Here is a 14,164-nt window from a genome sequence, read left to right as displayed (position 1 = left end):
ACTAAAGGTTGGGTGCCAGATAATTTCAAGTTTCTGCCCCTTGCAGTTCTCCAAGTTCATCAGGGGAATGATCAGGGTTGAGAACAGTAAGCTTTGCTAGGGAAATGTTTAATCAAAGGCAGATGTACCATATTTTAAAATGACATTTTTGTATATTTTCACCTCCCTAGTTTGAGGACACTGACATCAATAGTACCCAGTTTAGTATGAGGTTAGGTAATTCCATGCAGAGTTTTTCTTGTTAGTTCCAGAATTCCAGCAGGAACGAGCAAAGATAAATGACGTAAATGGGGTTGAATTGAAATTGCCCAAATAGTTTGTCATGCCAATAGTATGGCGATTGACCTGAACATATTTGCCTTCTGTAGCAGTTAAACCCAATTCTGTCTCCTGTAACGAATTGTATTCTCATCCTTTAGCCTGTAATAAATAAATGTATTTGTATTCTGTACGCAATACTTGTAAATGTAAGCTGAACATTCAGAATGACATAAGTTTTATTATATATTCAATATCTGTGGGTCTGTAAATTTGGCAGTCTATTCTTTTTGCCCATGGCAAAATTTACCAATGCCTTTTCCTTTCTGCGGAGAGTCCAAATTAATAGTTACACAATAGTTTTGCGTGTATATAACACTAGGCATTAACATACAAGTCAACTTGACATTTATGTTTTAAAGTAAATTCCACTGCAGAGGAGTGGAAATTGCATCCCTCCATTCGAGCGAGGTTGTTAATTTCCTGTCAAATTTTAGGTTGTAAGAAGTCTCAACACCAGGTTAAAGTCCAACAGGTTTATTTGGTAGCAAAAGCCACTAGCTTTCGGAGCGCTTGCTGCTCCTTCGTCAGGTGAGTGGGCGTTCTGTTCACAAACGGCATATAAAGACACAAACTCAATTTACAAAATAATGGTTGGAATGCAAGTCTTTACAGGTAATCAAGTCTCAACGGTACAGGCAATGTGAGTGGAGAGAGCATTAAGCACAGGTTAAAGAGATCTCTTTAAACTGGACTTAATGCTCTCTACACTCACATTGTCTGTACCTTTGAGACTTGATTACCTGTAAAGACTCGCATTCCAACCATTATTTTGTAAATTGAGTTTGTGTCTTTATATGCCCTGTTTGTGAACAGAACTTCTACTCACCTGACGAAGGAGCAGCAAGCGCTCCGAAAGCTTGTGTGGCTTTTGCTACCAAATAAACCCGTTGGACTTTAACCTGGTGTTGAGACTTCTTACTGTGTTTACCCCAGTCCAACGCCGGCATCTCCACATCACAAATTTTAGGTTTGCAGTTCCGATTATTTAAAATGTTAATGTTGGAGAAATTGGGAGGTCGGATGTGTATTTTTTAAAAAATTGTTAAACAATTGACTGTGCTTAAACAGTCTTTTCTGGGACTTGCCCCATAATCACCACCAGGAAATCAGGATTTTCTGGGACCCTTGAATTTCATTCTTCTGATGCATGCTTGAAAAAAAATTGAAGAAAACTTGCTGTACAAATGAGCAATTCTTGATATAGGGAATTAAATTATGTTCTCCTATCCAGCCATTTGCAATTTAATTTTGGACTGCACAGTATGGTGGCCCAAAAGTTGTGGACACTGAGTCAATAGATATTTTCAAGACCAAAGTTGTTTTTGATTTGAAAGGAGGGGGGAGGGGTATGGAACAAAGTTAAAGGAGTTCGGGTACAGATCAGCCATGATTTGAAAGACAGATTGGGCTTAGAACTGAATGGTCTATTTCTGTATCTGTTTATATTGACTTGACGATTCTGCATGTTAGCCCTAGGCCAAATAATTTTCCTTTACCTCAGATTTTAGTTTTAGTGTCATAAGTAGGCTTACATTAACACTGCAATGAGGTTCTGTGAAAATCCCCTAGTCGCCACACTCTGGTGCCTGTTCGGGTACACGGAGGGAGAATTTAGCATGGTCAAATCACCTAACTAGCGCATCTTTCGGACTGTGGGAGGAAACCAGAGCACCCGGAGGAAACCCACGCAGGCACGGGGAGAATGTGCAAACTCCACACAGACAGTGACCCAAGCCAGGAATTGAATCTGGGTCCTTGGCACTGAGGCAGTAATGCTAACCACTGTGCCACCATGCCGCCCTTTGTTTTAAGGCATGTATTAAATTTCCATGTCTAATATTAAAATCAGTTATTAAAAAATGGTGAGCTTTTCCAGTTCTTATCTAACAGTTTGTAAGCAAGTAGTGAGGCAGTGAAAGTAGGGGGAGGTGCAAATGAAAGGGTGGATTGTTTTGATAACAAAAATAATGGTACAAGGCAAAAAAGTGATTGAGATAAGTAAAGAAATATCATGGATCTAGATATGTTGTAAATGGCAACAGCAGAACCATTAATGGCACCTGTTGACTGAAAAATTGGGACATTGGTTATGATCTAAATTATTGAAATCTATGTTTAATTCAAAAAGTGCTTGAAGGATGCGTTGTGCTATTCCTCAGGCTTCAATTCTGCTTCACTAGAACAGTGTAGGAGGTTGAGGAAAGGGGTCATGTTGAGTGGGGCAGAGAATTGAAATGACAAGTGACTGGAAGCTCAAAGTAAGACATGTAGGCAGTGTCTCCAGTTGCTCGAGCTCGATGGAATCACTGCAGGGCATATGGGAGCTGGGGAAGCTGTTGTGTAGTCCCTGGATTTGCAATCCAGAGGAAAGCTGTGGGACCCAGGTTCAAATCCACCATGGTAGATGGTGAAATTAGAATTCAATAAAAATCTGGAATTAAAAGTCTAATGATGACCATGGGGTCATTGTCGATTTCTGTAAAAACCCATCTGATTCATTAATGTACTTGAGGGAAGAAAATCTGCCATCTTTACCAGGTCTGACCTACATGTGACTCCAGACCCATAGAAATGTGGTTGACTCTGAATGCTCTCTGAAATGGCCCAGCAAGCAGGGATGGGCAATAAATTCCGGCCCAGCCAATGACACCCACATTCCATAAATAAAGAAAAATAAATTCTTGGATTGTACATTCTAGGACTTGTTTACTCCACAATCAGAGAATTCAGAAGGATAATAAGTGGGTGATCAATTGGCAAGAAAGGAATAGTTGACCAATCTCCAGGAATGTCTTGAATAGGATTTCTATGTTGACACATGGTGAAGCACTGTCTCGATTTTAGAATTCTCATTCTTGTTTTCAAATATCTCTCCATCTTGGTATTAAACTTCAGCCTTACTTCTCTCTAATTCTGGGCTTGTGCCTCCTCATTTAGTTGCTCCACTATTGGTGATCATGCCTCCGGTTGCCTGGGCCCCAAGTTTAGGAATACCCTTCTTGCACCTCTCCACCTTCCCTATCTCAATTTCCATCTTTTTAAAAATGTTTTCTTTAAAACCAACATCTTTAACCAAACTTTGGGTCAGTTCAAATTTTATTTGATAACATTCCTGTGAAGTGCCCTGGGGTGTTTCATTAAATGAAAGGTGCTCGGTTTTAGACTGGTTCTGGAAAAAGACAATATACAATCAAACGTAAGATTACTTAACTGATAAAGGACTAACTTCAGTCCTTTGGAAAGGTATTTAGTCCAGGTGAATTAGAATCGAACCAAACAGTAATTGAACAGTGGTATGCCTTTAAAAGGGTACATTCAATTTGCTCAAGGGGGGAAATGGGAAGGGCATCTAAAGCTTGAGCTCCTTGGATGGGGGAGGGGGTGGTTGGGGTGGCGGGAGAGGAGAAGGAAAAAGGGAATGACAATTGTAAGATTTTAAAATACAGTAGCGAGACAAGCCGAGTATAGAAGCTGCAGAAGATATGTAAAAAATGATTGAGAGGCAAAGAGCAGGGGAAATAGATTACTGGCTAACCTACAAGGGAATCAAGAAATGACAGACAAAGAGAAAAATGGATAGCTATAAGAAGGTGTCAAGCCATTATGGACCATAATTTGAGACTGCAGGTGCAGTCTTTCAAACTTTCCTCAAAATGGGGTTGTTGCCAGTGGACTTGAGAATTACAAATGTTATACTTATAGTTTGATAACAGGAGAGGACTAAACCTAGCCAAGTCAATGGTTGGGAAACATTGGGCAGAACTTAGTGCAACCCACTAACGTGGGTTTTGTAGCAGGAAGGCAACGAGACAGTGAACCCACATCAAAATGGTGTGAAGCCAATTGAGAGATGGTCACGGCTGTTGAGGATAATTTACATGCCTGTGAATAGGTTTTGGTGATTTAAGTGAGTGGTCAGCAACTCCATCCCCAACAACTGAAAGCTGGTGGTGCTGAAGCAGAAAGGTGCAAAGTCAGGCATTTTGCAGCTGCCTCCTACAGAAGGAAAAGAGGAGTTTGTAATGGAACTGTCTGCGGAGCACGGTTCAGAATGTGGGCCAGCAGCCAGTGAAACTTTTGTCAACTTAAGCTCAGTACAGCACAACCTTTTTGACATTGGATCCTGGATTATGTGAAATGTATGATGGCACAAAAATGATCCAATAACAGCAGAACTTGGAATTATAGAATATAATCACCTACCATTTTATTATGTGTAATCTTGCAACCCTCTGGCATGGGACACAATTAAAGCTGTTCTGTGAAAAACAGTTCACATCTAAAGATGTGCGGGTTAGGTTGATTGGCCATGCTAAAATTGCCCCTTAGTGTCCTGAGATGCATAGGTTAAAGGGATTAGCAGGTAAATGTTTAGGGATAAGGGGGTAGGGCCTGGGTGGGATTGTGGTCGGTGCAGACTCGATGGGCCAGATGGCCTCTTTCTGCACTGTGGGGTTTCTATGATTCTATGATATGATTTACCTTTAATATAAATCACAATGTTGGGCTTATGAGCTAAGCAGTCAAGGGAGGCAACAGAAGCAATATTATCAGTGAGATGAGCAAAAGGGCCCATCCTAGCATGTCACTTTTTCTAGTTGTCCAGCAGCCACATGATTGCATTCAGACAGCCCTTTCCCACATACTTGAGAATCCCATTGACTTTCAGAGATGCCAATAGGAGTCCTGTCTTCTGCACTAAATTCAGCCCTTTGAGACAATGACCTGTGGCATTGTAATTGGCATTTTACCCCCATGGACTCTAAATGGATTTAAAATTGCTATCCAGCCATTTTAAATTTGAAACTATGTGGAATAAAGGTTATGGCTTAGATTATAACTAGTTTAATTAAGCTGCTAATGCCCGATTCTTTGGGCAAGGATCCTGCTGCCTGTTGTAGCGCAAAATCTTACTGACTAAAAAGTCCATGTTTTGATTCCTGGCCTATATGGTGCTAGGTGATCCCAACTGTGGCAACACTTTAGACTATGGAAGTGCCCTCAATTCCTCTGGATTAATAATTCTCACTTTTTGCTTACTTTCCAGTGATCCCTCATGTAAAAACATGTGTATGGGAATCAAATGATTACAAGATAAATATCAATCTAGATGATGAGGCTGCTGATGATCAGTTTTTGTTTATACATTAAGAATGGATACTTGGGCCTGAATTTTACACACATCAGGAAGTCCAGAAGCTGGTGTGAAATGTGTTCCTGGCTATGGTCAGCCCGGGAGCACAATTTCACACCGGCTGGCCAATTAATGGGAAGCCAATTTGAAATGTGCTCTGTGAAAGGTGGAGTGCTGCCAGGGAGGGCAGGCACCAATAAAAAGGAGGGTGTGGGCTGGCTTTTCCAATGTACTCCCTCAAGGGGACAGCTGCTGACCTGTGAAAATAAATATGTTAAGATATACCATGAGTATCTAAGCAGCACAATCATACACCGATCTCAGTCCTCAGACATATTTTAAAATTTTATTTGAGCCCTGACCTTTCATCCTGTCCTGGAAAAAAGTAGTAAGAAGTCTAACAACACCAGGTTAAAGTCCAACAGGTTTACTTGGTAGCAAACGGAGTGGAGGTGGAGTGGGAGGTCTGCTTACAGGGCATATAGAGACACACACTCAATTTACAGAATAATTATTGGAATGCGATTCTTTACAGCTAATCAACCAAGTTTCACATTTAATTCTGGCCTTGGTCATCAACAGTCTCAGATACCTTGCCCACAAGTAATTCCACAATGAAGGGCAATGTCTTCAGGGATGGAAGATAATTGGCAAAAAGCCGTAGTGGTCACATTAAATATTACATGAAATTGATTACATTTGAAAACTTGTTTTTGTGCACTTTAAATAATTCTGCCACAGTGTGATCTGCTAAATATCTGCGCCTGAATTTTTGTATTGAGTTTGTCCATAAAAATTAGGCCTTTATAAAAATTCAGATTTGTTTGGCATAATTAGCCATCCTGATTTTTAGAAGTGCACGCTGCCTATGCAGGAGTTAATTCAATATCTTTTGGTTTGCCCTCTATGTAATTGAAAATCGCAGTTCTCCTGGCCTTCCACCCTGCCCATGGTTATATGTTAACAAAGGCCTGTTCTGGCAAGTGTGTTCCAGTTCAGCTGAAGGGCTTTAAGCGAATTGAACTCTTGCAGAGAAAAAATGAAATGTTCTCTTGATCAATCTTTAGCAAAGAGAATAATGGCACTTTTGTGTGCAGAATGTGGATTGAATCTGCCTTTCGTGCATTTGACATTTCTGTATCGTTGTGCAATTTCTTGGACAGTTTACAACACTTGGAATAAACTAATATTATTGGATTACCTGTTTCAACTGTGGTATCAAAGTTTATATGCAGTCTCTTTATAATTTCACCTTTTGAATGTTAAATCAAAACCCTGAAAATTCCCATATTTTCTGATCCATTCAAGATTTTTCGACCACACAAATCAATGTGCATCCAGAGCTGCAAGCTCATAAATCAAATTCGTGATGATATAATCTGATATGAACACAGCTGATATTACTGGACAAGTCAAATCCCAGAATGGAACAGTGAAGGGTATTTACTAAATAAATTCACAGGAGTCTGCTGTTGATTTTTTTAAAATGAAAGGATAAAACATTTATTAAACAAGAAACGTTGTATTACACTAGACAACAAGAGATGCTTCAGTGTGATTTGGACAAGCTGAGTTGAGTGGACGAATGCATGGCAGATGCAGTATAATGTGGATAAATGAAGTTATCCACTTTGGTACCAAAAATAGGATGGCAGATTATGTTCTGAGTGTAAATTGAGAGCGGGGAATGTGCAATGGGTGTCCCCCTACACCAGTTGCTAAAGGTAAGCATGCAGGTGCAGTGGGCTGTAAAGAAGGCAAACGGGATGTTGGCCTTTATAGCAAGAGGATTCAAGTACAGGAGTAGAGATTCTTGCTCCAATTATTCAGGTGAGGCCACACCTAGAATTTTGTGTGCAGTTTTGGTCTCCTTATCTGAGGAGGAATGTTCTTGCTCCAGAGGGAATGCAGAGAAGGTTTACCAGATTCCTGGGATGGCAGGACTGACGTATGAGGAGAGATTGAATCGGTTAAGATTATAAAGTTAAAATTTATTTATTAGTCACAAGTAAGGCTTACATTAACACTGCAATGAAGTTATTGTGAAATTCCCCTAGTCGCCACAGTCTGGCACCTATATTCGCTGGAGGTTAGAAGAATGTTGGGGGGGTGGGGCGGCGGTGGTGGTGGTGGGACACTATAAAATTCTGACAGGGTGGATGAAAGAAGGATGTTCCTGATGGTGGGGGGTGTCCAGAACCAGGGGCCACAGTCTGAGGATATAGGGTAGACCATTTAGGACAGAGATGAGGAGAAATGTCGTCACCCAGAGAATGGTGAGCCTGTGGAATTCTCTACCACAAAGCAGTTGAGGCCAAAACATTATATTTTCAAGAAGGAGTTGAGTATAGCTCTTGGGCCAAAGGGGATATTGGGGGGTGGGGGCAGCAGGCTGCTGAGTTGGATGATCAGCCATGATAATGAAAGGCAGAGCAAACTCAAAGGGTCAAATGGCCTATTTTTCTATGCAACAAAAAGTTAAATTTCAACACCGGCACCAAGAAAAAAAAAATCAAACTCCTGCTATCCCTTTTATCCCAGCAATACTCTTACAGACCCAACACGCCAGTGGAGGCTTTGGAGAGAGTACAGAGGAGGTTTACCAGGATGTTGCCTGGTATGGAGGGGCTTAGTTATGAGGAGAGATTGGGTAAACTGGGGTTGTTCTCCCTGGAAAGACGGAGGATGAGGGGAGACTTAATAGAGGTGTATAAAATTATGAAAGGCATAGATAGGGTGAACGATGGGAAGCTTTTCCCCAGGTCGGTGGTGACGTTTACGAGGGGTCATAGGTTCAAGGTGAAGGGGGGGAGGTTTAACACAGATATCAGAAGGACATATTTTACACACAGGGTGGTGGGGGCCTGGAATGCGCTGCCAGGCAAGGTGGTGGAGGCGGACACACTGGGAACGTTTAAGACTTATCTAGATAGCCATATGAACGGAGTGGGAATGGAGGGATACAAAAGAATGGTCTAGTTTGGACCAGGGAGCGGCATGGGCTTGGAGGGCCGAAGGGCCTGTTCCTGTGCTGTATTCTTTGTTCTTTGAAGGGGAGCCACGAGCTCCGCACCAAAGATAAAACTGGTTCAGTTGCAGAGATTTCTTTTCCAGTAGACATCTGAACATTCTCTAGAAGTCCTTCCACAACTGATGTCCCCTCTGAGATCCAAAAAACTCACTCTAAATGCATTATTATTTTAGAGTAGTACATGAATTCCTAAAACTAATTTCAACAGTCTGGCGTCCGTTTCAGCTGGAGAGTCTGAGACTTTTCTTCACTCGATATATCTATACCAACTGAAACTAAAATGGCTTTTCTTGTCTCTGATCCCCTGTTGCTAGGCAACATCACAATTGAGGCCTATCCAGATCTTTTATACAGGTCTTGCATGACTTCCTTTTCATGGTATTTGATGCTCCTGTTTACAAAACCAGGTATCCCACGCACCACTTGCCCTGCCACCTTCAACAGATTTATGAACATGAACTCTGAGCTCCCTTTCCTGTTACTTCCCATCAATTGTACAATTTTAGAATATACTACATCTCCCTTTTTGGAAGGAGTAAGTGCATCATTTTACATTTATCCTCATTAAGTTGCATCTTCCATATCTCTGTCTATTTCACCTATCTGTCCTTCTGAAGTCTGCTATCTCGGGCCACCGTCAAGCGGCTGTGCTAGCCAGGTTGGCACTGCCAGGGTGAGTCCTCTAGGGGGCCAAATTTAGGGGGAGAGTAGCACGAGAAAAGACAGCCCCCATGCCTAGGGGGTGGGGGGTGAAGAGAGAGAGAGAGGGAGGATAGGGCAGGGGACAGCCCAATACCTACTGAGGGAGGGGGCGGACAGGAGAAGAAGACGCCCAATGCCGGAGGAGGGAACAGGAGGTGGAGGAGAGAAGGGAGATGCCTGAAAATTTGGGATGAGTGTGGTGGGCTTTTATTTGTCGGAGATAAGGCTGCCCTCTAAGTGGAGCCCTGATCTCTGGATTCCAGGCCTTGCTATCAAGCAGCACTTATTCAGCAATAATCTGCTCACGGCTGCTCGTTTCGAGTTTTGCCAGGGCCACTCAACTCCTGAGCTCATTACAGCCTTGGTCCAAACATAGGCTACATAACTGACCTCAAGATGAGAGTGACTGCTCTTGACATCAAGGCAGCAATTAGGAGCCCCAAAGAATGGGAATGAGGGACACACACATCTAGCAGAAGTCACGCGGAGCACAAAGGAAGATTGGAGGTCAATCTTAACCTAGGACATCACTGCAGGAATTCATCAGGGCCTAGGCCCAACCATCTGCTGCACAACTTGGACAATATTCAGCTTGGGCTTAGTGGCAAGTAACAGTCATGCCACGTAAGTACCAGGTAATCACCAACAATAAACAATTTATTCATCCATCTCCTCTCGACACTCAATGATTGCCTGGTACTTGTGTGCAAGCTATAGCGAGGATGCTGGAAAGCTACAGTTCACATTCCTGTAGCTAGCCAGAGTGGCGTATTCAAAAATACCAAGGCAATTATAGTTTTCAAAATCAATTACAAATAATTAGCATAAACCAGTCACAATCACTCTATGCTTGCTTTATTATAATATCCAATCAGCATGAAAACTTATACATCATGGCTACAAATTATCATAGCACAGCTCGTTTCTGTATCTGTGGTTCACTCCCATTTTCCACTTACAGATGTCTGATTTATGAGCTTTGCCAGACTAATGGCCTTGGTGTCTGTCTGTGAAGGTGCTTATAAGAAGACCTTTGTTTTTCATAGCAGCTTATGTGATTTTTAAACTTGTCTGACTATTAACCCTTTCACAAGGGAAGATTCGAGAAATTGGACTTATTCTCCTTGGAGCAGAGAAGATTAAGAGGTGACCTTATTGAGGTGTTCAACATTATGAACAATTTTTTCAGGGTAAAGAAGGATATTCTGTTTGCACTAGTTGGTATGTCAGTTACTAGCGGGGGATCACAATTTCAAGATGGTCAGCAAGAGAGCTAGGAGTGTGATGAGGAGAAACTTCTAGAGAGTTGTTGGGATTTGGAATGTGCTGCCTGGGACACTGGTGGAGGTGAATTCCATAGGGAGAGAGCTGGATACAAATTTGAAAGTGATGAATGTAGAGGGCTACAGAGAGAGGGCTGGAGAATGGGACTAGCTGGGTAGCTCTTTTGAGAGCCAGTGCAGACACGATGGGTCAAATTGTCTCTCTGTGCTGTAAGATTCTATTGCCTTATGCCTGAGGCCTATCCAATTTTTTTTTTTGAGTTGGCCTTTTTTATTCTTTCATGGGATGTGAGCATCGTTTGCAAAGCCAACATTAGTTGCTCATCCCTAATTGCTCTTGAGAAAAGCCCTTTGACAAACAGCATTCCTACCTGAACCTGGCAGGACTCTCAGTAAAATAATTGAAATGGAGTCCTATGTCATGTGTTGGAATTAATTTCTGTCTGCAATATACATGTGCTTTGATTATTGGAATTCTTATTCTTAAAATAAGAATTATTTTAAGTAGCCATTCAGTGGTCCTCAAAGGAACTGCTCGAGGCCATTCAGAAAACCCATCGGGAACAAAGAACATTACAGCACAGGAACAGGTTCTTCGGCCCTCTAAGCCTGCACCGACCACGCTGCCCGACTTAACTAAAACCCCCTACCCTTCTGGGGACCATATCCCTCTATTCCCATCCTATTCATGTATTTGTCAAGACGCCCCAAAAAAGTCACTATCGTATCTGCTTCCACGACCTCCCCCAGCAGCATGTTCCAGGCGTCCACCACCCTCTGTAAAAAAAAAAAATCTGCCTCGTGTATCTCCTTTAAATCTTGCCCCTCGCACCTTAAACCTATGCCCCCATGTAATTGACTCTTCCACCCTGGGGAAAAGCTTCTGAATATCCACTCTGTCCATGCCCCTCATAATCTTGTAGACTTCTATCAGGTCGCCCCTCAACCTCCAACGTTCCAGTGAGAACAAACCAAGTTTCTCCAACCTCTCCTCATAGTTAATGCCCTCCATACCAGCAACATCCTGGTAAATCTTTTCTGTACCCTCTCCAAAGCCTCCACATCCTTCAGATAGTGTGGCGACCAGAATTGAACATTATATTCCAAATGCAGCCTAACTAAGGTTCTATAAAGTTGCCAATTTTAAAACTCAATGCCCCGGCCATTGAAGAAAAGCATGCGTATGCCTTCTTGACTATCTTCTCCACCTGCATTGCCAGATCTCTCTGCCTATCAATATTCTGAAGGGTTCTGCCATTTACTGTATATTTCCTATCTGTATTAGACATTCCAAAATGCATTGCTTCACATGAATCCGGATTAAACTCCATCTGCCATCTCTCCGTCCAAGTCTCCAACCTATCTGTGTCCTGCTGCTGTATCCTCTGATGGTCCTCATCGCTATCCGCAAATCCACCAACCTTTGTTGTCAGCAAACCTACCAATCAAACCAGTTACATTTTCCTCATCATTTATTTATATACAAACAGCAAAGGTCCCAACACTGACCCCTGAGGAACGCCACTTGTCACAGCCCTCTATTCAGAAATGCACCCTTCCACTGCTACCCTCTGTCTTCTATGATCGAGCCAGTTCTGTATCCACCTTGCCAGCTCACCTCTAATCCCAAGCGACTTCACCTTCTGCACCAGTCTGCCAAGAGGGACCTTGTCAAGGGCCTTACTGAGGTCCATGTAGACAACATCCACTGCCCTACCTTCATCAATCATCTTCGTCACTTCCTCGAAAAACACGATCAAGTTCGTGAGACACGACCTCCCCTTCACAAAACCATGTTGCCCCTCGTTAATACGTCCACTTATTTCCAAGTGGAAGTAAATCCTGTCTCAAAGAATCCTCTCCAATAATTTCCCAACTACTGATGTAAGGCTCACCGGCCTGTAATTACCTAGATTATTCTTGCTACCCTTCTTAAACAAAGGAACAACATTGGCTATTCTCCAATCCTCTGGGACCTCCCCTGTAACCAGTGAGGATACAAAGATTTCTCTCAAGGCCCCAGCAATTTCCCCCCTTGCTTCTTTCAGTATTCTGGGGTATATTGCATCAGGCCCTCCTCCTTTTTGATCTCAACATGACTCAAACTATCTACACACCCTTTCCCAGACTCATCAATCACCAAGTCCTTCTCTTTGGTGAATATTGACACAAAGTACTCATTTAATACCTCGCCCATTTCCTCTGGCTCCATGCATAGATTCCCTCCCCTGCCCTTGAGTAGGCCAACCCTCTCCCTGGCTATCCTCTTGCTCTTTATATATGTATAAAAAGCCTTGGGATTTTCCTTAATCCTGCTGGCCAATGACTTTTCATGACCCCTTTTAGCCCTTCTTACTCCTTGCTTAAGTTTCTACTTTCCTTGTATTCCACACTTGCTTTGTGTGTTCCCAGCCTCCTAGTTTTGACAAATGCTTCCTTTTTCCCTTTGCCTAGGCTCACAATATCTCTCGTTATCCAAGGTTCCCAAAACTTGCCATACTTATCCTTCATCCTTGCATTCCTGAATTCCTATCAACTTGCACTTGAAAGCCTCCCACATGCCGGATATGGATTTGCCCTCAAACATCTGCCCCCAATCTACATTCTTCAGTTTCTGCCTAATTTGTTGTAATTTGGCTTCCCCCAATTTAGCACCTTAACTTGAGGACTACACTTATCTTTATCCATCAGTACCTTAAAGCTTACTGAATTCATAGAAGAATCATAGAAACCCTACAGTGCAGAAGGAGGCCATTCGGCCCATTGAGTCTGCACCGACCACAATCCCACCCAGGCCCTACCCCCATATATTTTACCCGCTAATCCCTCTAACCTATGCATCTCAGGACTCTAAGGGGCAATTTTTAACCTGGCCAATCAACCTAACCCGCACATCTTTGGACTGTGGGAGGAAACCGGAGCACCCGGAGGAAACCCACGCAGACACGAGGAGAATGTGCAAACTCCACACAGACAGTGACCCGAGCCGGGATTCGAACCCGGGACCCTGGAGCTGTGAAGCAGCAGTGCTAACCACTGTGCTACCGTGCCGAATTGTGGTCACTGTTCCAAAAAAGCTCCCCTACTGAAACGTCGACTGCCTGACTGGGCTCATTTCCCAATACCAGGTCCAGTACAGCCCCTTCCCTAGTTGGACTATCTACATACTGCTTCAAGAAGCCCTCCTGGATGCTCCTTACAAACTCTGCCCCCTCCACGACCCTAGCACTAGGTGAGTCCCAGTCAATATAGGGGAAGTTAAAATCTCCCACCACAACAACCTTGTTATTTTTACCCCTTGTCAAAATCTGCCTACATATCTGTTCCTCTATCTCCCGCTGGCTGTTGGGCAGCCTATCGTAAACCCCCAACATTGTGACTACACCCTTCCTATTCCTGAGCTCTACCCATATTGCCTCGCTGTACGAGCCCTCTGAGGTGTCCTCCTGTAGGACAGCTGTGATATTCTCCTTAACCAGTAGTGCAACTCCCCCATCCCTTTTTACATCCCCCTCTATCCCGCCTGAAACATCCGTATCCTGGAACGTTAAGCTGCCAATCCTGTCCTTCCCTTAATCAAGTCTCTGTACTGGCAACAACATCATAGTTCCAAGTACTAATCCAAGCTCTAAGTTCATCTGCCTTACCTGTTACACTTCTTGCATTGAAATAAATGCACTTCAGTCCATCAGA

General features: G+C 42.9%; 1 protein-coding gene across 4 annotated transcripts in view; it reads left to right on the top strand.

Annotated features, from left to right (window-relative positions):
- The window catches only part of pkp4 (plakophilin 4), a 153,508-nt gene that overhangs the window by 56,702 nt on the left and 82,642 nt on the right, over positions 1 to 14,164 (top strand). The window lies entirely within an intron of this gene.

Source organism: Mustelus asterias, chromosome 14, assembly GCF_964213995.1.
Source record: "Mustelus asterias chromosome 14, sMusAst1.hap1.1, whole genome shotgun sequence".
Taxonomy (NCBI): Eukaryota; Metazoa; Chordata; class Chondrichthyes; order Carcharhiniformes; family Triakidae; genus Mustelus; species Mustelus asterias.
Note: the sequence above shows the minus strand (reverse complement) of the source record. Positions and strands in the feature narration are given on the sequence as shown.